Raw genomic sequence first — 24,893 nt, 5'->3', positions numbered from 1 at the left:
CACCCTCCTACCCCCTCTTTACCTGTTGGTCTACCTGATGATAGGACATCGCCCTCTCTCTCTCTCTCTCTCCCTCTCTCTCTTTCTCTCTCTCTCTCCATCAGTAAAATGTCAGCAGCAGGCACATGCCTTCATGAGGCACCCTCTAGCCTGGTCTCACATGTGGGTCTAAAAAGCTTTTCCCCTTTTCCACTTCCTTGCTTACCAGGGGTATTACTGTTTGCGGCAGCCCATTCTGAAGTGGATACGTGCAGACGTCACTCTTATAGCCAATGTCGGTTTATGGCTCCGACATCAAATGTCACACATACCCCTGCTCCTAAGACTTTGGTATACTGGCCGGATGTCCAGTGCTGCAGGCAGCAACCTCCCCACAGTTATGAATACTGCAACATGGAAGAGAAGGACATCTAAGGTTATGGTAAGTTCTTACACAACTATTATTTGTGCTGTGAAAGTGGAGAAAGAGATTTCTTGTAGGTGAGGGGGGAGGATAGCCAGAATTTGGGTTCAAGAACAGAAAAGGAATATTTGGTACAACATTTATTGTAAGCATTTGTTTGAGATGTAGTTATTAATACAAAGTTTCTGGTCTTGTAGAAAGTTTGTAGCCAAGCTACAACATTCAAAATCGTAAGTGCACATCGACATGAGTAATTAATAGTTTTGACCTTTTTCAATGAGGGCTTAAGAGGCAGGCCCAGGATACATATATGACTGCCCATCCATTTACCTTGAGTAATGCTTAAAGATGGTCAGGGAGCTGCTTTGCTTTACATCCAAGAAAAGTCTATTACATAAAAGAGGTACTCTTTGAGAGAGACATCTATCTTGCCAGTAGATCATGTTTATGTTTCAGTGAACATTTGGATTTCTTGAGAGGGTATTATTTGTTTTGTGGATATGCAGGAGGTTATGTAGGACTGGATCATTTGAGGGTCTGTATGCTAGATGCACATCCACTCTTAAAAGTCTGTAGGAAATAGGAAAGAGAGAGAGAGCATTTTAAGGCAGTCTGTGTTGCACAAGGAAGACCCGCCTTTTAGTGTTTTAGTAAGGAAACACTGCAGTCTCTCAAGCTGGGTCATATGCTTATACTAGTGCATTCCAAGGAGGGCATTATACTGTATTATGGGACTGATGAGGCGGGAGTACAGAGGGATGATAACTACCTAAGATGTAGAAGATATACCCTGGTGGTCAATCTGGCCAGATAAAAAAAATTTTCTAATGACAGTGAGTACAAGGTGAAAGTGCCTAGATCCCTCATGACTGAGTTAAACTTCTAGGGCATATCACCTATGTGGCAGGTGCATGCATATTAAACTTGTTAAAAATCATTTATTTACTTAAACTAGCCAGTGGGTCATTTATTCATCATCATATACATGTGGTTCATTTTATGTTGATAAAACATCTAGGGTAATCAGATTAAGATTTATGGAGCATTTAACTGAGATTGAAATGTGAAATAAAAGCAAATATTATTATCTGGCAGTTGACAGAGGTTAAGATTGCAAAATATAATTCCTGTCGTACAAGGTTTGATTCACTCAGCCCTTATTTGGCTAATTTGTGACCTTGAGCAAGTCCCTTACCTAGATATTTCTGTCAGGTCACCCTAGAAAGGGACTTTGTTTCCAGTGGGCCTCCTTGGTTAATTATTGTTATTATTATTATTTTTAAATGCCCTTTATAAACATAGATGTGTCCATCCCACCTCTATGCTTATTTTTACTGGTGTTAATAGCGTTTATTCAAAATTTAACAAATCAGGAAGGTCATATTTATTGGATAAAAAAGAAAAAAGTTGATTAGTATTACTGGGCCATTAATTAAGCAGAGTCTGAATAACTGTATTTAATGAACTTTTATATACTGCATGCATTATATTGTCCAGTAATTGGATCCGTACTGCTACATGTATTTTTGTCTTTATTTGGCCTTTGTTATTTATTCATTGAGGGTTATGTCCATTACTCAGTATTGACTAAATGTTGTTACTGAAATTGTATGCTTGTTTTTTTTGTTTTATTTTTTTCTTTAATGAATTCGTGTTTTCACAAGGTATGAATATTTATATTTAAACAAAACATGTGAAATATGGGTCATACAATGAGGGAAAATATCACTGGTAGACTTGGTTGTATTAAAGGTCCACGGTGGTGCGTGCAGCGGGAGCGTTGTTGCCTCACAGCAAGAGGTTCTCCCGTTTGATTCTCGGCTGGAGTGCATTCATTGTGGAGTCTGCATGTCCTCCCTGTGGTCGAGTGGCATTTGAAAGACATGTGTATAATGTGGGCATACCTTCGTTGAAGGCTGGGTGTCGAGCTGGCACCTTGGCACCCGTAAAAAATCCACTGCCAATCATTAGCGGACCGAAGTTCTGCTGTGGCGACCCCTAACCGTGAAAAGCCAAAAGAAAACAACAACATTAACTCTCATTTAACACCACTTGTTATAAAAGATGTTTTCTTTGGGAAGTCGGACTATTTGTGGGCTGTGCTCTGATGGGTGTATTACTAATGAATATTGTTTTTTTTTCTTTTAGATTGTTTCACTGCCAACTTATACCAGAAATGCTAAATGAGTTGGTAATGAATGATCCATTTCAGTGCATGAGATTCCCTTCTCTTTTGTTGCATTGTATTAAATGGCTGAGGAAATATCTCCTTATAATCACTGGCCATTTTGCTCTGTGATCTCAACTGCATTTTCTGAGTTGTAATACTAACTTGCCCCATAGTAAGGTATCACCATATATGACAGTGTAACCTACTATGTGAAAAATGTGAGGTCACTTAAAGACTTTCTCCATACTCCCAAATGTAGCCCCATTACTCTGACCTATTGTGGGGAGTTAGATGGTCCTACTTCATGACTGATCTTATGTTTCCCCTTTGGATTAGCCAGCCATGGGGGGAGATGCTTGTATCTTTTATTTGCGGTGGTAGAAAGATGATGATCATCGAGTATTGATAACCAGGAAGCAAATACTGATACCTGGGAGGTAATTAATGCCCCATTTCATCTCACTGTGCCATGCATAATCTTCATATTTCCTGGATTCGACCATGCAAATTCTTTAACCTTCATTCTTGTCTGTAAGATAGAGATTAAGAGTTAATGTGAACCATACAGAGTAATGGAGCATCGCATGAACTCTGAAGGTTTTCATCTTCCAACATTGCCATTAAAATGAATCTGACCAGTGACCTAGATTTTTGCAGGTCAGCTTGGATAGGCACAATTGAGTTGTTTTGGACAGCTGTCCAATTTTAGGAAGAATAAAATAGATCTTGCTGTATGACACATCTCCCATACGACAGGTTCTGGGGTGAGGGGTGTCTATCTGATAAGCACCAAGTGTGCATGTGAAACATGAGAAAATATGCCTTGAGGCATACAGCTGGAAGTGCGCAAGTACCATCCAATCATCTGTAAGTAAGTGAGCAATTAAGTGAAAGAATCTAAAATGCTCCTGTATCCTCAGACTGCAAATGATGACCCTCCTATATCACTACCACTGCCTCTAGTGGCATAGCAGACTCAACTTTAATATTAATAAATTAATAATTAATGGTAAGTGACAGTGGGGACTGTAATGGTATATGAGGAGAGTGACCAATACAAACATGTGGAGAACAGACAATAGTAAAAGAAATAAATATGTCTGATATAAAATAATGAGTGAAGTAGCCTAGTCTAAGAATGAGTGCTACAAAAAGAAAGGCCCTCATCCTCAGTGAAAATCAAGCCCACCTCCCACCTGCTTAATTTGCCCTTTTGTCTTTTTGAAAAGTGAAAACTCTCTGAAGCAGTTGTTCCAAACACATTCAAGAGTCAGGTAGTGGGAGTCATAGTGTTACTCTGTTCAGGGAATTTAGGTTTTTCCCCTTAGACCCTAACTGTCCGTTCTGTGCATGCTGGTGATATCCCCTAAGGGATATTTAGCAATGGGAATACGAGTGAGACATAATTCCCTGTTCTGCCAAACCTGTCCACTCAGTGGTCCCTCACTTAAAAGGCATGCTAATCTGATGATTTCTGATCTCCACTGAGGACTCCTTCTAGAGTCCCGTGAGAGGGAGAGGAACAGGCTCCATTCCATTATCCCTCTCTTATCCTCTGTCAGCTTGTCCAGTGTATAAAATCGCTACTCCAATCAATGCAGTCAGAGCTACAATTGCAGCTTTATCCCAAGGTTCATACCATGTTATCGCCATATACCAGTCAAGCTGGTGGTTATATTATCTCTGTTTAATGAAACCTCAGAAAACAAGTAATGCTCCTTTAGACTAGAGAAATAGATTTAGTCATCCTGTTCCCTAGTGCACTTAGTATGTAACTGTCATTTCATTTTACATTCTAATGTTTCATTCGTAAAATCACCTCCTTGCTTTTCCTTAACCATAAAACATGAAATGTAACTGGGCCACGTCATCAACATTCACTGAATAACAATCCTAGCGATATTACAACAGCCTTGTTTATGCAAGTAATAGTCTGTAACTGGATGTTTAACATATCACTCTATCACTCTCATTAATTATGGAGCAAGTGCTGCATTCGCTGCCTGGTATAACAGAGTGTATGTGTGCGAGGTGGGCAGTTATTTTGTGAAATGGTTTACAGTCAGGTTAGTTTCACAATTAACCTTGTTGGTGCTACCGTGTGGCTTTGGCCGCCTCAGCAAAGTATTTCAAAACAAATAAGCCAGGCCCGGTATGTTCAACTTTTTGCCATAGTGTGATACCTTGAGAAAAAAAATTAGTATAAGTTATTTCTTGCTGGAGTTAATGCACATGCACATACTGCCTGGAAGCAAGCTATTGTTGTACAGTGGGGTGGATATTCATTTCTATAATGCTTGTAATTTTTATCAATTTCTTCCAAGGGTTCTTTTGTTTCTGATCATTTTTCTGAAGGGAAGATTGCCACTCGATACTTGGCGTTCAGTGGCAGCTTTGTCAGTCATTCAGGGAAAGTAGATCTATTGGTAGTGAAATGTGCACCACTCGACAATTCTTCTCTTATGTCAGATGTACAAAAATAAATAATAGCTAGTAAGACAGAAAGAATAAATCATGAAAGTTAAGGTGAGGAGGACCTTTTGACACAGAAGATCAAGCTATGTACTGTGAATCTCAACATAATGCCCTCAGGTCATTAGAATGGTCCTCAAACGTTGAGCAGGCCTGCTTTTTTTTCCCACAGAAATAACTTTATCTGGCTGTTTTCAAGGTTCACATGGGCAGGACATTGATTTCTCAAGAATAAGTCAGCTTTGTTATAAAGAGAGAGACATACAACCCTCACAAAAATGCAGGCTTGTGCACCCAGACTCACAAACTGATTTACAGCAATATGAATATGAATATGAATGTAAGACACAGTGTAATATTTCTCCAAAAGGATTTCCATTAACTGCATTTTGCTACTTAGCACAATGTACCTAAATGAAAAAAGAATGGACATAGTGGCCACTTTCTTTTAATTCAATGAAAAGGATAATCTGTTCATACTTCTCAACTGTCCAGATTTTTGCAGAATGCCCAGATTTTGCCTCATATTTTTGGTTTGTTCCTCATAAAATTTGTGTTTTTTCTGGCAAATCAGTGAGGATTGACATTAGTAAATAATGACTTACATTTGAGTTTCAGAATTCATATCCTTCAGAAAATGACTCCTGTTATTCTAGTAATATAAGTTCATATGAACACTATTAAAAGTCTGTACTTTTTTTGGGACTTTGTCCCCCCATTATTTTAGTCTTTGATCCAATTTTGTCCACTAAAAACTTGAAAGCTGTGAGTCTATTACAAATAGTATTGTTTCTTAAAGGAACAGTGCTTTACTCTCATGATGTTGCATTTTGAAAATATTTCATTGTATACAAAGGCAATACATTAATACTACCCATTAATGCAATGTTTCCATAACAATGAAACTCTAAAAAACACGTACCAAACAAAATAAATATAGTTTGCTTAACTAAAATGAAGTGGTCATAGCACAGCCCAAACTCTCTGGCACTTTTGAACAGCCAGACTGGTTCATTTCTTCATCTCTATCGTAAAGGTTCCACCCTGAGATAATTTTCATCAGTGGCAGGTCTTTTTTGTGCTGAACAAAAGATCCTTGGCAGCGTGTACACAAGCTGAAAGTCTGATAATCCAGTTTGCCTTTAGTTAGCTTTTCCATTGGCCACTGTGTTATACATCGTTTGCCAGCACAGATCTTCTTTCCCACCTGTTGGTTGAGTATAGGCTAACTTCCTTTCCCATTCACTGTGGTTAGCCATTTTTTAGAATTCTTCTTCTTCTTTGTCTTTCGGCTTTTCCTGGTTAGGGGTCGCCACAGCGGAACTCCGGTCCGCTAATGATTGGCAGTTGTTTTTTTATGGTGTCGAGTTGCCAGCCCGATGCCTAACCTTTAACAAAGGCACGCCCATTCAACGCATGTCTTTGGAATGCCCACTCGACCGCGGAGAGGACATGCAGATTCTACTTTGGTTTAATTCAGAGCCATTGGAGACATTCTACTGAGTGCTCATATATCAGTATTTTTAATGGCATTTTCTCATTGGTTCTTTTCGTTCCTTGTTCACTGGCCTCTTTTATTGTACAAAAGTAGTGAGGGTTTACATTTCCTGCTTTTTTCCCAATGCAGAAGAAGGTCTGAAGAAGTCTGAAAAGAAGACAGAAGCACTCACTTCCAGAAAAATTTGCAATAAAATACAATCATTTTTTTTTCTTCAGTGTTAGGACAGAGCACTTGCACCTATCTTCTGGTTAGGCAATTTAACTAACTGTAATGAATACCATAACTGAACTATATATATATATATATATATATATATATATATATATATATATATATATGGATAATCAGACCTTAGTCACAAATCAGAGGAAAACTTGAATGCATGGTGAGCCAAATTAAATATGTAATGCTAAACAAGAACCATCCATTTTCACTGAATGAAGTATATAAATTATATGAAAAGCATAGAACTATATCCATGTGAACTGACAGGCTATAAAACATAAAGAATTACCCCCATGCTGTGTTGAACATTCAGTTTTACTATAATATAATCATTCGACACAGCGGCAAAGTCCTGAGAATGTGAACATAATGCATTAACTGTGGATACTGATAATTAATTATCCCATCCTAAAGGTGGATTACATAAAGTGTAACACCAGTTAATTTAAAGCAGCCACTTGTAATCGTCACCATGTATTTTCTTGAGTGAAATTGTTTTTAGGAAGAAAATGTCAAGGTAGGATTTACATGTTTATCTATGTGGAACGAGGTTAAAATAATGGCATTCAGATACATATGCGTGCGTATATCTGTGTCTCTGTCTGAGGGGTGGCTTCAACATGACCTTAGAAATACTGGCCCAAACCTACATTTTCCTACCTGCGGGTTCAGTTTTCTACTGACTTAACAGCAGCACATCTAAGCCTCATTATTAATGTGACTTTTTCTCAGACAAGGTTAAGACTGCAAACTCCACTTAATGAGGGAAAATTAAAATGATGTTATGAATTATAACATATAATGTATTTGTTTAATAACAAAAAAAAGGAACTGACCTGTCGTCATTCCATTATTTCACAGTTTGTCTCCCACCCTTCTCTCCTAGTTCAGTTTTATGTTTCCTAGTTACCTGCTGACTCCTTTCTCCCACCCTTCTCTCCTTGTCCAGTTTTTACCTTGCCTAATTTTCTGATTATTCCTTTTTTCATCATGCTCTGACGTTTGAGAATTCTCTCTCTCACTACTATTACTAATTTTTGCATTGTTTTGTGCAAGTAGGATAATTTTCTTTAGTTGTCAGCTGTTCTGCATATAAAAATGAATATGTCCTAATTTTTGTACTGTATTCTGTTATGGCTGCTATTATTATCTTTGCTTATCTTGAAATGCCTAATTCTGTGAGTTCTGTGCTCTAAATATTGTTATTGTGTATGTTTCCCTGTAAACTTCATAGCTGCATGTAAAGTAACAATATTCCATTCATAACAAGGTATGCCTGTTTGATGCACTGACATTTTTCTACTGCCATTAACTAGAGTTCGTATGACACAGCATTGATTATTATTGTCTATGACGTTGTAAGAGTTATAGCTAGGATTTCTGAAACTGTATACCAGTATCCAAAATGTAGACGCCCTTTTCCAAACGGACATTAAATGTTACGATCTGTTTAATAAATGTATAACCAATAATCTTGTTAAAGATGGGGCATCTTTAAAGTCTATCACATCTCTTTGTACAAAATAAATGAGTTATACATACATGAGATATGCCTGGCTACACCTTCAGTCTTGTATTTACGCTACCTTCCTTCATGCATTTATTTTATTGACTGCACTGTGCCTTCTCATATTGACTGTATTAGACCTTCTTTTTACTTTTGATCTTGGTCCTGGCTTAAAAAAATCTTCATACAGGATCAACCTACCTACCGGATGGTCCAAACCACAAATGGGTGGGAATTATAGAATGATTTTTAAAGCAAGAGTTGTATAAAATTTTTAACAAGAAATTATTATTTTCAACCCATATGTTTTTATTGACTCTACCAGTTAACCATCCATTCCTCTTTTTTAAAATGTTTTCCATTATCACTACCTCATATTTCTTTGTCCCTTCTTTTCTCACTTTTAAGGTTAACTATAACTAGCAACACAATGCTGAAATGATAGGGATGACATCAACATATCCACAAACAATTTTTTTCTTTAACTTGCTGCATTTCCATAGCTCTGCTTGCATAGTTTTAAAAATAATCTTGCCCATACATAAGCAAACATCATTATGTAAGCAAATCTCTGAAGAAGTCCTTCCAATGGTGCATTGCTGTGCTTCTTGTTCTACAAGCCTTGTTTGTGATCATCTGATCAGTAGTGCAACAGACAACTTTCAAACATTCCCCAAGAATGTCTTAGCTGCCAAACGCCAACATTCTATGCCAGGACTCATTTGCTGTGCTCGAGTCCTCAGCATTATATTCAGGACTCCTCTGTGCTTGCAGACCCAGTCATGATGCAAAGCTAAAATAAGTGGTGTTTTGAATTTTTTTTTATTTTTACTTCCCTGCAATCAGGCTTATTTGAAAGATGTACAGTCATTCTTTACTAGCAAATATCCTGTTGATTTTATATATATATATATATATATATATATATATATATATATATATATATATTCCATACCTGATGAGTGAATGTATATGACCTATGTAGTGCTGTAGCTTGCTACAACTGTACTATGAACTTTCTACTGTTTTGTCTGAAAAACGTACCCCTAATTACTTTATAAATTAGAAGTGGTATAATGAAGAATTATTCTATGAACAGCAAAAGTTGTACAGCATATTTGCACCACTACACCAAAGAAAGTTAAACAACCCATGTTTACTTTCTTACCTCACTTCAATAAAAAGGTCAGTTATTTTTCTGGACACATTGTTGTAATGTAATACAGTCTAATAATCCAATTTATATCACAAGCCTTTTACTGCAGACATTTTTTGCAAAAGGTTAATAGCACTTTTCAAAACCAGAAATATAAATCCTTCATTTTGAGACACTGAATCTATCAGCTTACACTATTAACCATTCATAGGTTCATAGGCTCATAGGTAGGTACTAGGCTATTGGCCCTAGAGCCTATATAAGCCTATCCAAAAAGGTACCCTGGTTTCGCCACCCAAGAAATGTATTTTCTTGTGCTCCTGTTGAGCAGAGCCACAGAGGTGATCCCCAGGGTGAATTTCTTATTTCCCATCCAATCATCAAGATTTTTCTTGAAGAGTGCTAATAAGGAGCTTATAGATTAAACTCAAGTCAAACTTGGTAGAACGTCCTCTGAGATGTACTCCTTCACCTTACTTTCTTCCTTCAACTTCTCTTCTTGACTGACTCAAGCAGACTCTCTTTTGCTAACATTATTATTTGACATAATGATAACCAGGTAAGTAACTTTTAAGTGTGCTGAACTGACACAGCTCAGAAAACACCCCATACCCCATATTTTTATAAACTGGAACAAACCATTTGTTTTTTTTTCTCACCCCCTGAGATCTTGCATTAACCTTTTACGTTACTGAAGATGTCACAACAAAGAAAGTTCAGACATTTCAGAATTATGTGCACATATCTGCCTTCTACCCTAGTCAATCTCTCTTCATTACTAATCAGACGTCTGTTGTATCTAATGAAATACATGTTACTGATTTTCACTTATAATCAGCATACCTTCTTCTCCAGCCAATAAAGATACCATAATACTGTACCTGAAATCTCCTAGCAACCAAATTTCACTCCCATATAGCTCACTCAGTATCATTGCTTTCAAGTTCCTTTTATGATGTCAAACAAGAAAATTAGTTTTTTTCTTCCTGTATCATGATTTTCACACGTGAATATTCTTTATCCAATTCCACCAATACATAGGTGGATATATAAATCTTTGATCTTTTCCTCTCACTCTGTAAAATAGGAAATCATTGATATTAGCCAGCCACTTCCAAAATAATTATATGCAGTTGGATTTACACAGAAAAACAGATTTCATATCGATGAGTACAACATTTTTACCTTTTAAACGTTTTCATAATCAATAATATGTCTGGTTTTCCTTTCATTTTCTCTATTATAGAGTAAAGAATGTTGTTATTCACAAGATACATAATCATTCTTCATAATGTACTGGAATATTATAGTAATCACATCTCCTCCATGTAATCAGATTCTACTGATTCACGTTGTACATCTTTCCACTACCACATCTGGACATTGGATATTCTGTATACAACACAGCAGTGCTTCTCCACCCTTTTAGATAATTCTTGCAAGAGCTTCCCTTCCCTTCCCTTCCCTTCTCTTCTCTTCTCTTCCCTTCCCTTCCCTTCTCTTCTCTTCTCTTCTCTTCTCTTCTCTTCTCTTCTCTTCCCTTCTCTTCTCTTCTTCCCTTCTCTTCTCTCTTCTCTTCTCTCTTCCTTCTCTTCTTCTCTTCTCTTCTCTTCTCTTCCTCTCTCTTCTCTTCCTTCTCTTCTCTTCTCTTCTCTTCTCTTCTCTTCTCTCTTCTCTTATCTTCTCTTCCCTTCTCTTCTCTTCCCTTCTCTTCTCTTCTATTCCCTTCTCTTTCTCTTCTCTTCTCTTCTCTTCTCTTCTATTCCCTTCTCTTCTCTTCTCTTCCTCTTCTCTTCTCTTCTCTTCTCTTCTCTTCTCTTCTCTTCTCTTCTCTTCTCTTCTCTTCTCTTCTCTTCCCTTCCTTCTCTTCTCTTCTCTTCTCTTCTCTCTTCTCTTCTCTTCTCTTCTCTTCTCTTCTCTTCTCTTCTCTTCCCTTCTCTTCTCTTCTCTTCTCTTCTCTTCTCTTCGCTTCTCTCTTCTCTTCCTTCTCTTCTCTTCTCTTCTCTTCTCTTCTCTTCTCTTCCTTCTCTTCTCTTCTCTCCTCTTCTCTTCTCTTCTCTCTTCTCTTCTCTCTCCTTCTCTTCCCTTCTCTTCTCTTCTCTTCCCGTCTCTTTTCTTCTCTTCTCTTCTCTTCCCGTCTCTTTTCTTCTCTCCTCTTCTCTTCCCTTCTCTTCTCTTCCCTTCTCTTCTCTTCTCTTCCCTTCTCTTCTCTCCTCTTCTCTTCTCTTTCTTTCCATCTGTTGCAGATATCAGTCAGCTACTATTGCTACTTCAAAATGTATTTCTCATGACTGCCTTAAATTACTGACATTTTAGCAGCCAGTTGCATTTATGCATAAATGAGTCACAGATAATACATTTTCTCTTACAGAGAAACAAATATTTCTTAACTCTCACAGTCTTCCTGTTATCCCCACAAAATCATAGTCTAAATTTCTAAAGAAAGTGTGTATGTGTGTGAGGGAAAGACAATTATGTGAGTGTGTAATGGATCACACTGGAACACTGACTTTTCAGAAAGTCGAACTTCATATGGTATGCCTGACTTTCTGAAAAGTCAAAGCAGTTGTATGAAGATTGACGTACAGTAGGGGATCAGAGAATTTACAGTTTCGCAGGTGTAGTGGGATCTAAAAGTTGGTATGTATATAATTAGCAGGTGGTGTGATGGGCCTGGGGGGGGAGGGTTGCTCTCCTGCAAAAACACAACTTTTTTAAGTTTTGTTTTCCAAATTGTCAAATGTTGATCATATGGTTTCCATCACATGCAGGTTAATGTTCTGTAATTGTGTTGTAACAACATAGATCCATGTGTTTTTTATGTATATAAATATATATATATATATATATATATATATATATATATATATATATATATATGGGTTCCATACACTAGATCGAATTTTCACTAATTCGAAATAGTGCATGGAATGCTCACCGCAGCGAAAGTGCACTTACGCGAAGTTCAGTACAACGAACGGGTGTTGTATTGAACTGCCGTGCAGTACTCACAGACCCATATGGCTATCACCTTACCATAACCCGTGCCCTAACCCTAAGGTCCATGAAGACTGCAGCGCAGTGAAGGACATAGCAATGTCCTCCACTATAGTGCAATAGTCACAAACCTTAGGGTTAGGGCATGGGTTATGGTAAGAGGATAGCTTTACTAACTATCCCCTTACCGTAACCTGTGCCCTAACCCTAAGATCCGTGACTATCGCACCATAGTAAAGGACATAGCTCGATGTTCATCGTGTTTCACTGTTGCAGTCATTACTCTTGGGTTATCCTGCTGGCAGGCTACCTGCAGTTGGTCTGAATTCCAAAGTCTTGGTCCAGCATCGGTTGCTGTCGCCTCTTCCCTGATGTCAGTGCGCCAGGGGTATAAAAGATGCAGCCGATGCCATTTTCTTCAGTCTTTCTTGCTGCGTGGTGCCTGAAGCAAAAGCAGTTCGCAAGTGCCGGTCAGCTGACTCCTGAGATTTTCAAAATCGAATTTCAGATCCGAAGTCTTCATTAAAGCTAAGTACCCCATTGGGGAAACCTTTTTCTTGCTCCAGACCGATGTCAGAAAAAGTTAACAATTGTATTTCTTGTGGGAAGCAAATACCTCATAAGGATTTTCATTCTTACTGTATTCCTTACCTAGGCCTTGATCACGACGTTGCTAGCTGTCGGTTTTGTGCTAGATTTAACCAACGCACTATTAAACGTCGGTATGATTTTGCTTTTCATTACTTTGGCCAAAGGTTTAATTATATAATGCCGTCGGAACAGCCGACGACCGGAGTTTATAAAAAGCGCAAGGAAAAGGACAGGCATCCGAGGTCCAAAACCGACGACGAGGCCCCCACTGAAAACTCAAGGTATTGGACTCTCAAAAACTATTCCCTCAGATGGGTCCGGAGTCGCTGAGCAGGCATTGGCTTCTGAGGGTGTTTTCAGACCTACACAATTATATGTCAAGCCAACCTCAGCTTCAAAGACAAAGACTAAAGCAGCTCTAAAGACAAAGAAACAAGTACAGCATTCTCCTGGACAGACTTACATGCCTAAGAAACAGATGCTTAAAATGGCCAAAGACCTAATTACTTTGATCAGGGGTTCCCATCACCCTCCTGATAAGAGGCCTAGGCAAGAGACAGAATATGATTCTTCTGATCAGGTTTCAATTTCCTCTGACTCCTCTTCTGAACAGGGATACTCTTTTCCTCCCTATGAGGATTCTTATGCTGAGGAATCTATTCCTTCAGCCTCTCCTCCTGAGGATTATTCTTTTGGGGAAACCCTGCATACTATGAGGGAGCATTTTCACTGGGAGAGCCAAGATTACTCAGAATCTAAGAAAAGGCTCAGAGATTTTCTTTTACTACCTCAGCACAGACCTCTTGCTATTCCACCTGTTCTAGACATTGTAGATGATGGATTTTCAGAGTCCAGCCTGTCTCCTGACTCTTTACCACCTGCTAAGCCAGACAGATACTACAGGGTTCCAGACTCTCTTAAATTTCTATATAAAAGCCCTGCTGCTGACCCAGAAACTATATCTCAGGGTCCCAAAGGCATCAAGGCTTCCACTGCAAAAAACCCTGTCCCCTCTGATAGGGATTCTAGGGCACTGGGCAGATAGGGGAAAAAAGTTTACACTTCTGCTACCTTGGCTGTCAGTTTCATATATTTAAATATCAGCAATACTTAATGTCACTGCTTAAACAGAAAATGTTGGCAAATTCTGAATGTTCTGATAACAAGGAAATGCAGGAACTATTGCATGCAGCTGAACAAGTGGGAAAGCATACTTTGCAATGTGGTTTTGATTCACCGGAGGCCTCTTACAGGGCCGCTGTTACGGGCTCTGTCATTAGAAGGCATGCTTGGTTAAAGGAACAGAATCTGCCTGATCATGTTAAAGTTAAATTATTGGATGCTCCATTACAGCATGATACTTTGTTTGGTGTTAAGGCAGAAGAGGTGTTGAAGAAAATGGAGGATAAAGCGAAATCCATGCAGACAGTTAAGGATTTCCTACAGGTACAGCCACACAGATTTTGCAGGAACTGGCCTACAAAGAATTGGTCCTTTCCAGTGTCAGACAGGCCACAAAGAGGCAGATACAGATGCCCCAGAGGCAGATCCCAGCCCCAAGGCTCATACAGGCCTAAACAATGGGGTGCTTCTACCTCCAAAAGCGGAGAAGACAAATCACAACCATACAGGAAACAGTCCCAATGACTTCCCTCTGCCAGAACCAAGCACTTATCTTTTGGCAGCCCCCTTAGGGGGAAAGCTAGCACTTTTTTCACCAAATTGGCACATGATTACCCAGGACAAATGGGTCTTGAACATAGTGTCTCAGGGCTACAGGTTCCACTTTCACACCCTGCCATGGGCAAAAGGTATGCCAGACCTGCCACACAATCAATGGGCAGAGGCACAAAAACAAGTTTCATCCCTCATGGACATGAGGGCCATTCAGCAAGTACCACAAGAAGATCAGGGACAAGGACTTTACTCAAGACTTTTCTTGGTGCCCAGAAAGGACAAAGCCTGGAGACCAATACTGGACCTGTCTATTCTAAACACATTTCTGGACGTTCCAAAATTCAAAATGTTGACTCTGTAGCAGCTATTGCCCATGCTGGGCAAGAAGGCTTGGCTCATAACTTTGGACCTAAAAGAGGCATACCTGCATGTCCCAATCAGACAATCTTGCAGAAGATACCTCAGATTCATAGCTGGCTCAATGCACTACCAATTCTCTGCACTGCCCTTTGGCTTATCTACTGTGCCCAGGGTCCTCACAAAATGCCTGGCACCAGTAATTGCATTTTGCAGACAAAGAGGAATTCAAATATATCCTTACTTGGACGACTGCCTTATTCAAGCAGAGAACAAAGACATTCTACTAAAGCATCTGGCGTTTGTAAAAAGATTACTAATTTGCCTAGGGTACACAGTAAACAAAATGAAATCAAAACTAGTTCCCTCTCAAGAGATAATATACCCGGGTGCAAGCTTAAATACAACTGCCCAGATGGCTTATCTCATGCCAGACAAACAAAGGCAACTGACTTCTTACTTCAAAATGTTGGCAACAAAGACCCAGTTATCTGCAAGAAAACTTCTGCAGGCTTTGGGCTTCATGGCATCCTGCATTCTGCTAATTCCATATGCTAGACTGCATATGAGGAAACTACAATGGTATCTAAAAAGTGTTTGGACTCAACATTGCCACAGCCTGGAAACATTAATTACCCTCATTCCCTGCCTGCAACAGGAGTTTCGATGGTGAGCACAGGCCTGTCACCACAACAAGGGACAGCCAGTCACTTTATCCACAGCCAGGCAGACACTAACAATGGATGCATCAGATTATGCCTGGGGGGGGCCCACATGGCAGGAAAATGTATTCAGGGCACATGGCCCACAAGCCAGATGCATCTTCATATCAATCAAAAAGAGATGCTAACTGTTCAGAATGCCCTGACAGCTTTCAAGGATCTACTTCATCCAGGACAACTACTAATAAAGATGGACAATACTACAGTCATGTGGTACATAAACAAGCAGGGAGGCACACATTTCTACCCCCTCTGCAGACAAGCCATGACTTTGTGGGACACAGCATTGACTTATCAAGTTCACCTGCAAGCACAATTCCTGCCAGGAAAAATAAATACTTTGGCAGACGAACTAAGCAGAAACCTCATGGATCCCCACGAGTGAAAACTGGATCCACAAGTCTTCAGCATGATAACAAGGAAATGGGGATGCCCAGACATAGATCTATTTGCCTCCCCTCACAACTGCCAACTACAGAGATTCTACACGAGGATTTATCACAAGCAAGCATGGAAAGTGGATGCCCTATCCTTCAGCTGGAAAAATCTAACAGTATATGCCTTTCCTCCACTGCCTCTCCTCCCCAAGGTACTCCTAAAGGTCAGACAAGAGAAGCCAAAAATTGTACCGATTGCCCCAGACTGGCCACGCCAGCACTGGTTCCCAATCCTAAAGAACATATCTCAAGGTCCAGCCTGGACATTGCCTCAAACGTCTCACTTACTGACCCAACAAAACAATCAGATCCTGCACAGCCAACTCAGGACCTTGAATCTGGCAGCATGGCAGATAATGTAACCATTCAGAACACTCCTCTCGCCAAAGCTGTAATGGATGTTATCTTGGAGGCCAGGAGGCCCAGTACCAGAAAATCTTATGCAGAAAAATGGGAACAAGGAACTGACACGTTTGTACCAAATATTCCTCAGATTTTACAATACTTAACTGAGATGCTGGACAAAGGCCTATCCTTTTCATCAATTAAGATTCATGTCTCTGCCATTTCAACCTATTACAATACGGAACCACCTATTTTTTCTCATCCTTTAATAAAGCAGTACCTCAGAGGGGCCAAAAACATAAAACCTCCAAGGAGAGCACCAATACCTGAATGGGACCTCAATTATGTCTTGGAAAAACTCACACTGCCTCCTTTTGAGCCAGCTTCAACAGCTGATATAAAATTCTTATCCTGGAAAACAGCTCTGCTCCTAACAATAACCTCTGCAAGATGAGTCCCGGAGTTACAGGCACTCATGGCTGTGGAACCTTTTATCATTTTCCATCAAGACAGGGTTTCTCTGAGGATGAACCCTACATTTATGCCTAAGGTGGTGTCCAGTGTGGCCCTTAATCAAACCATTCGCTTGCCTGCCTTTTATCCAAAACCACAGAACAAGGGGGAGAGACTTCTCCATTCTTTGGACATACACAGACAGCTACGCTTCTACTTGGACAAAACTAAAGCTTTCAGAAAGACTGAGCAACTTTTAGTGGCATATGCTGCAGGATCACAAGGAAAGGCTATCGCAAAACAGACTATTTCAAAATGGATAGGACATTGTATTTGTTTCTGCTACTAACAACATGGCAAATCAGTGCCTAAGGGCATTAGGCCACATTCTACCAGAGCAGCAGCCACTTAAGTAGCCTTCCTCAGAGGAGTACCAACCAAAGACATCTTAGAGGCTGCAACTTGGAGTTCAGTGCACACTTTTACAAAGCACTACCACTTACCTTTCTATTCTAAATCCAGAGCAGGCTTTGCCACTGCAGTTCTGCAGGGCCTCATAGCCTCTCCTAATCCTATTTAGTCCAGCCACCCATTCTCAGCTTTGGGATTCAACCCAAGAGTAATGACTGCAACAGTGAAACATGGTGAACATAGTACAGTTGTGTACCTACCATAAATGTAGATGTTCGAGTGTATTCACTGTTGCAGTCCAGGTTACCCTCCCACCATCCCCCTTTCTTTTGCTGGGTCTTATCTGTACTTCTCTATTCTATACAACCTATGTGGTGCATTTGCTTGTAGATGAAGGAAATGTTTACTTTAGTGCATGCATGTTTTTTGGCATATTCTATTTAGCCTACCCTTTTGGGGGCATCTGACATCTGGGGCAAGAAAAACTGAAGAAAATGGCATCAGCTGCATCTTTTATACCCCTGGCGCACTGACGTCAGGGAAGAGGCAACAGCAACCGACGCCGGACCAAGACTTTGGAATTCAGGCCGACTGCGGGTAGCCTGCCAGCAGGATAACCCAAGAGTAATGACTACAACAGTGAATGCACTCGAACATCTACATTTATGGTAGGTACACAACTGTACTTTTTTATGTCCTCCACTGTGCTGCGGTGTTTTCGGTGAAGTGCACTTATGCAAAAGTAAACTTTCGTTAAAGTGAACTTTTGCAGAAGTGAGGCTTCCTATTACAAGTTCGAAGTAGTGAACTTTCGTTCTTGTAATAGGAATATATATATATATATATATATATATATATATATATATATATATATATATATATATATATATATATATATATATATATATATATAGTTCCCCTTTATAATCTCAAAATACTGAAATTTCGAATTTCAGTATCCCAAGACCATAAAGGCGAAATTTCAAAGCAGTGAAAGTGCATCAGCATGAATCCGAATATCTCAAATCCGTGCTTATGCATTTACGCTATGTTACGTGAAGTGTTTGGCTGGGATGGTGTCTGGAATTTAAGGTGAGTGAGTGTATGTGAGTGTTTTTGTAAGTTGTACGTATGGGTTAGGGTAGGGAGGTAGAAGTATGAGTGTGAGTGCTGGATGTGTTGGTGTTTGTGTATGTGTGATGTGTGTGTGTGTGTGTGTGTGTGTGTGTGTGTGTGTGTGTGTGTGTGTGTGTGTGTGTGTGTGTGTGTGAGAGGGACTGTAGAATGTCTGGGTGTGAGTTAGTTTTTCTTGCTCCTGCTTACATTTAGTGTAGGGATGTATAGTTTGTGTGGTGTGGGTAGAATGGTGTATGTGTTGTGTGGGTGTATGGTGTATGTATGTTCATGATTGTGTGTTTCGTGCTTTTGGGTTTTGTGATTGTGAGTCACCATATATATGTATACACACAGACACACACACACACACACACACACACACACACACACACACACACGCGCGTGCACACGCACACACACACAAACATCCCTACAAGCAATTTATAGAGATCAGTCCACCTACTGCATTTCTTTGAAATTGCAAGTGTGTGTGTGTGTGTGTGTGTGTGTGTGTGTGTGTGTGTGTGTGTGTGTGTATATATATTTACATATACATAAACATATATATAAATATATATATATATATATATATATATATATATATATATATATATATATATGTGTAGATATATGTATGCTATGAATAATGCATACAAAGGCTTGTTGGTGTTATAAACATTTTGGCACTTTGTTGGACATTTGCACACATCTCTTGAAAAGCAGTAAACTATTTCATGAACCATTTAATATACTCATAAATTTGACATGTATATGCAAACCTATCCAGGTCCTCTTTACAAAAAACGCAGAAAAACTGTTTGGTACTTTGGTTCTTTTTATTTTCCAGCTTTGCTTTTTCCTCTTGAAATAATATGCCTCTATTTGAGTTGCAATTTAAAATAAAAAGCATTATTTAAAAGAGCTTATGTACAATCAGTGGAATTTTCTTTCCTTCCTTTACGTTTTTTTTTGTGTGTGTGGTAAAAAATGATGTTGATAAAATATAGCTGTAATATGCTCTTGAAAACATATGGTGTCTACTACTTTTTTCTCATGAACACTGCAGTGGTTTCTTTTTTATTACTTTGCCTTGGATTTCTAAACACTGTACTGCCCCAGCCTTGCACAATGTATGATTCCATAAGGCTGCTTTTTTAAGTGTTAAAAGTGTGACAATACTTTCAAACAGCAGACCGTAATTATCTGCCCAACTGCATACCTGCCACGATCTTCTGGAATCCATCCCAGAAAGTTATGTAAGTTGCACAATATTTGAATAGTATTACTGAAATATACCTGTGCAAAACTAACTTTCTGTTCAGTGTAAAACTGATGTTTTAGTTATCCAGCACTGCTAATTCTGACTTAATTGCTGCAACACTACTGACTGAATGGATCAATTAAACCACTGCTGAACTAGTCAAAGTCTTACACAGCTCTTGGATTCTCAGTGAGTTAATAACAAACTCCTAACCATTCAGACCACCTTCATGCTTGTTCGTTCTCAACATGGCACATAAGTCACCTGGTGCACCAAGGATTCTTGTCAAATGAGTCAGCCGTATGTTTTAAGGCTTGATTCATTAAAAAAGATTAACTTAATTTAAAACATTGAATAGTTGCTTTTAAAACTGGCCTTGCTATGTTTTGTTAGATTCTTACATATTATAAAGTTTTGAATGCATGAATAAACTGCACTGGCACAAAGCAGATGTGCTTCAAAATCCCTTAGTTTTGTAAGGATATAAATAACCGATTATTAAAAAAACAGCAAATGAGAGGCATGCTTGTGTGTTTCAATTCCTTGCTCTACCTTGGCTTTACCGATAAAAAATGCATTCTTTGTTTAACTGATTCTAAGATTGCAAGGCTGGTATATTCAAAACACTAACCAGGCAAGTAAAAGTTATATAAGGTTCTTTAAATACCAATCACAATACCTTAGTATTCCATATGTTGTGTTATATTCTTACCATAACAATGGAACTGTAATAAAATCAGTGTCTATCTGTATATCTATATAGGTTTACTATCAAAATGATGTGTAGGTTCTGTGAACACAGAATGTCGAATAACAGTTGGCTGACTTCCAAGTCGGTGACCTATATGCATTCAAGTCCATGGTTCAACGAATGCACTGTGCATTCGCACGTATGTGGGTGACCTTAAGACTAGAGATCACAGTACAATATGGATCAGGATATTTACCCTTTTCCCCACTGTAGTGCGGGCACTTCTGTGTTGTGCAGTATGTATGTACTGCTGAAAACTACAACATCCGCTGCTGTTCTGAAAGGCAAAAGGGAAGGCATATGTCAAATAATGCCAAATTCAAATAATTGGTATTTAATTCAACATATTGACTTTCTTCCTCTGCAAGTATTCATTGTTCAGATTCATGCAATCGAACGGAATTTGTTCTAGCATTCACAATTTTGATAGTAAACTATATATATATATATATATATATATATATACTGACACATATTCTAGCTTTTTGAATGCCACATACATTTACTGATAGTTCAGCATCTGTGAAAAAATAAACATCTGCTATGTTTACAAATCTGAGCCCCACCATAAAGAAAAATATGCAGATACGGTTAACATATGCTTCTTTTTAATATTTTAAATATATCACCAAATAAATTATTGCTGTTTCTTGTTGTTACTAGAGCAACCCTTTTAATTGCTGCTGTATGGTTCACGTATTAGATGATGATCGCTCACTTTAGTGAGAAAAATCAAGTACGTGTTTCAGATACATAGACAGATACTAGGCATGCAGTCCAGGAGGCAATTGAGCCTGCACTGATTTCCCAATTGAACCTAGAGCAACTTCTGGTTAAATTATTTGCTCAAACAGTCAAACAGTAGGCAGATGGAGGTGGGGTTAATTAAACCTTTGAATATGGGAAACAGCTCATTAGCAGCTCATTGCCTTAATCATCTGCACTGATCGACCAATGTATAGGCCTCTCGCAGTGGCCAGGAAATGAACCTGGGCCAATAGCGCAGAATGGAGCTATCCTCACTGCTATGCCACCAATGTTTTCTAATATTTCTTATGGGTGAGTAAAGTGCATATAAAGCTGAAGCAATGAAAGCACACAAATTATAAAATAATGAAGAAGAAAAGTCCTTTTTCCTGTTTGCTCTGATTTGTCAGTTTCCGAGTCTGAGCGAGTCAAAACTAAAAAGTTGTTTCCTATATTTGATTCCATTTAAGTAGTGTGGCTGGTAGTGAGAGTGGAGAATCGAGGCAGGCGGGTGGTAGTGAGAGTGGGGAATTGAGGCAGGCAACATCACGAGCAGTGCATGTCTGAGCCCAGACTTCAGTGTCCAGCAGAGAAAAGATATAGTTCAAAGTATTTGACCGAGGGGTACCCAACTGCCTGCCTAACTCAGACTCTGATGGCTCCTTAAATATATATTTTTTTCCACTTTTCATTTTTCACATCATCTCTTATGCTTTTCATTATATATTTTACAAATTCATACATAAAAATTGATACAATCTGAAAAATACTGAAAGCAGCTGTGCTGTTTTAATCTTAGTATATGGTAATTTTGGGCATCCTTGCAAAAGTCATTTTTTCTTTTTCTACTAAACTACAACATTCATAAGATTTAGAATCATGCGGTTCACCTTAAGGAAGATGAGTAACGTTACAAGGGATTCGATGCACTCTTTCTTATGCGGTTCACCTTAAGGAAGATGAGTAATGTTACAAGGGATTCGATGCACTCTTTCTTATGTGGTTCACCTTAAGGAAGATGAGTAACGTTACAAGGGATTCGATGCACTCTTTCTTATGTGGTTCACCTTAAGGAAGATGAGTAACGTTACAAGGGATTCAATGCACTCTTTCTTATTAGCAAGCATCATCATTTGTCATTTGTTAACCAGGTTGCTGAATTAGTCTTCTGACTCTTTTCAGTCATGACCAGGGCTCAAGAAGCAGAGTGGACATAACAAATGCAGAGTATTATAAAAGCAGAGAGGGATATAGCACAGTAGTACATTACAATATTTTTTACATAGCAGTAGACAAAAAGACCACAATTACACACTTTATGTTATTTACAGGTTATGATTATTTATTTACATGATTTGACAAGGTTTACAGTAATGGATGGTGTTCTATTTTTATATGTCGATGAAGAGGGGTATGACTGGATTGAAAACAAGTACATGTGGCTTCCTCCTGAAAGTTCATAGGTTCATAGGATGATACTACGCTATCGGCTCAGAGGCCCTTATAAGCCTAGTCAAGAATTTCACCCATGTCCGCACAAAGTCAGCACCTGTTTTCTCTGTCCAGCAGGGACACAGGCAGGATCCCCGGGGTATAAGAAAGGTGTTTCTTAAGGGTAGTTTTGAATGCTGATGTTTGCTCATTTCTTATATCAGCGGGTATTTTATTCCAAGTAGCTGGACCTAATTTGGACAAGGCTGTTTCTGCTATTGTTGTCTTGAAATGGGGTCTGACTTAGTGGGTACTTTCTTTGTTGTTGCTTCTTAATGAGTAGGCTTGTTCTTGTAATTGTTACATTTTATTTGTTGGGGACAATACACTTATTTTAGTATTTTAAAACTGAGAATATTAGTAAGAAGTGACGCTTTGTTAGTGACAGAGAGCCATCTGATATTCCTGAGTACATCACAGTGGTGATTTGTGACATGTGCTAAGGTAACAGATCTGCAAATTGTATTTTTAATAGCTTGTAGTATTAGCAACTTTACTTAAAATTTTGAAATAAACTGCTTGATTTTTTTTTTACCTTAGCTGAGAAAAAACAAAGCTAAAGCAACACAGCGCCACTGAAAAATTACAATGTGACCATTTACTTCAATCTGCTAAAAGAACTGAAGGAACGTTATGGGTTGCTCTGCTTTAAAAGCAGCCTACATGCGTATTGTCCATGACTCAAAATGCATTACTTCAACCTAGGGGTTGTGCGATAGTTGAAGCACTTAGCTTTTGCTTGAAGTTGACCTCCAGCAAACATCCCAGTCAAATAATAAATCCGACACCAATGATCTGTATGATGTATGTCATTCGTTACTGAAATAAGATTACTTGTTCTAATGATATTACTCTATAACATACAAATGTATGTTATATTAGAGTAAAAATCAGCAAATGAGAAAGTAGGAAAAAAAGACCAGGGAAAAGTAGAAAAGCAGAAAATTATAAAGAATAAAAAGAAAAAAAAATCAGCAAAACAAAAAGACCCCAAGCAGTGGCATAAGTAACGCTGTCTGGAAGAAGGAGGAACTGCAGGACTGCATTTGCCTGCAATGAAATGTGATTGGGGGGGTATTATGAGATGGTGATGGTGGGGAACTGTTTTGATTTAATTTTTTTTTTTTGGCTGTTCTGAATCTTCTGAAGTGGATCTTGAATACACAATGGGTAGAAAAGATAGTATACTATACAATTATATGTAATTCTGATAAAAATCAGTGTGCATGACAAATTAGGATATAATCACCTCATGGACTTATGCCTAAGACAAAATTGTTAACTAACTTAAAAGGCAATGTATCACAGAAGGCAATTTTCTACAACTACCAGAGGTTTACAAAACATTGGGGAAGTCTTATAAAATACATCGTTCAAAGTATATTTAGGCAATGGTAACATTTGTAATGATTAGTTATGGTCGGTAATAATATTCTGATTTTAGTCAAACAAACAGCTGAGTACGCTATACAGATCTGAACTATAAATGACAATTTCCATGGTACTGTTAAAAAAGCTGAACAAATTTTCAAGTAGAGCAGTCTATATACTTGTGTGACACACTTCTTAGCTGCTAGTAAAAGTGGTCTTACAAGTAAATAAATTGAAAGGGTATAGTTTGGCAGTGTATTTTTATATATTTTGCAAGACATTTGTAGTGTCACTAAATTATTGTTTGTTATGCTTACAACTACTTTTCTGGTTGTTTACACAGTTAAGCTGTCATTCATCTCTGTTTTTGACCACAAAGTATCATCTGCAGCTAACAACAGCAAAGCATGAACATGAGCAGAGGGCAAAACTGTTTTTAAAATGCCTTTAGTATAGATTTTAAACAGAAGTAAAAGAACTTTACTGTTGCTTTATTTATTTTTTTTCTGTGTTTTTTTTCTTGCCAGTGCATGGTACAGCTGAAAGGATTCATGTTCAGATATTTTTTTCTTCATGTTACTAATGTATCAGTCACTGAAAAAAAATGTGAGTGCGTTCATGGTACAAGGACAAACCAAATGTGTTAGGTCTCTCACATTACTGGCTGTCAATGTCATTACAAGCCGAGGCTGGTTCACACACTGCCACTTTATTGCCTTGTCACCTTCAAGT

General features: G+C 38.5%; 2 long non-coding RNA genes across 4 annotated transcripts in view; one reads left to right on the top strand and one right to left on the bottom strand.

Moving 5' to 3' along the window:
• LOC122809489 overlaps nucleotides 1-24,893 on the top strand; it is a 1,088,146-nt gene that overhangs the window by 900,230 nt on the left and 163,023 nt on the right. The window contains exon 9 of one of the 2 annotated variants that reach the window (XR_006365911.1): nucleotides 23,331-23,570. The exons of the other annotated variant lie outside the window; for it this stretch is intronic. This is a non-coding gene — a long non-coding RNA (uncharacterized LOC122809489). Of the gene's footprint in view, nucleotides 1-23,330; nucleotides 23,571-24,893 lie in introns of those variants that run through there. 2 annotated transcript variants of the gene reach the window in all.
• The window catches only part of LOC122809490, a 312,957-nt gene that overhangs the window by 222,220 nt on the left and 65,844 nt on the right, over nucleotides 1-24,893 (bottom strand). The gene's annotated exons all lie outside the window — the stretch shown is intronic.

Source organism: Protopterus annectens, chromosome 8.part0 (genome assembly GCF_019279795.1).
Source record: "Protopterus annectens isolate FY-2018-M chromosome 8.part0, PAN1.0, whole genome shotgun sequence".
NCBI lineage: Eukaryota > Metazoa > Chordata > Ceratodontiformes > Protopteridae > Protopterus > Protopterus annectens.
The sequence above is the reverse complement of the archived record's forward strand: the minus strand, read 5'-3'. Positions and strand labels throughout refer to the sequence as shown.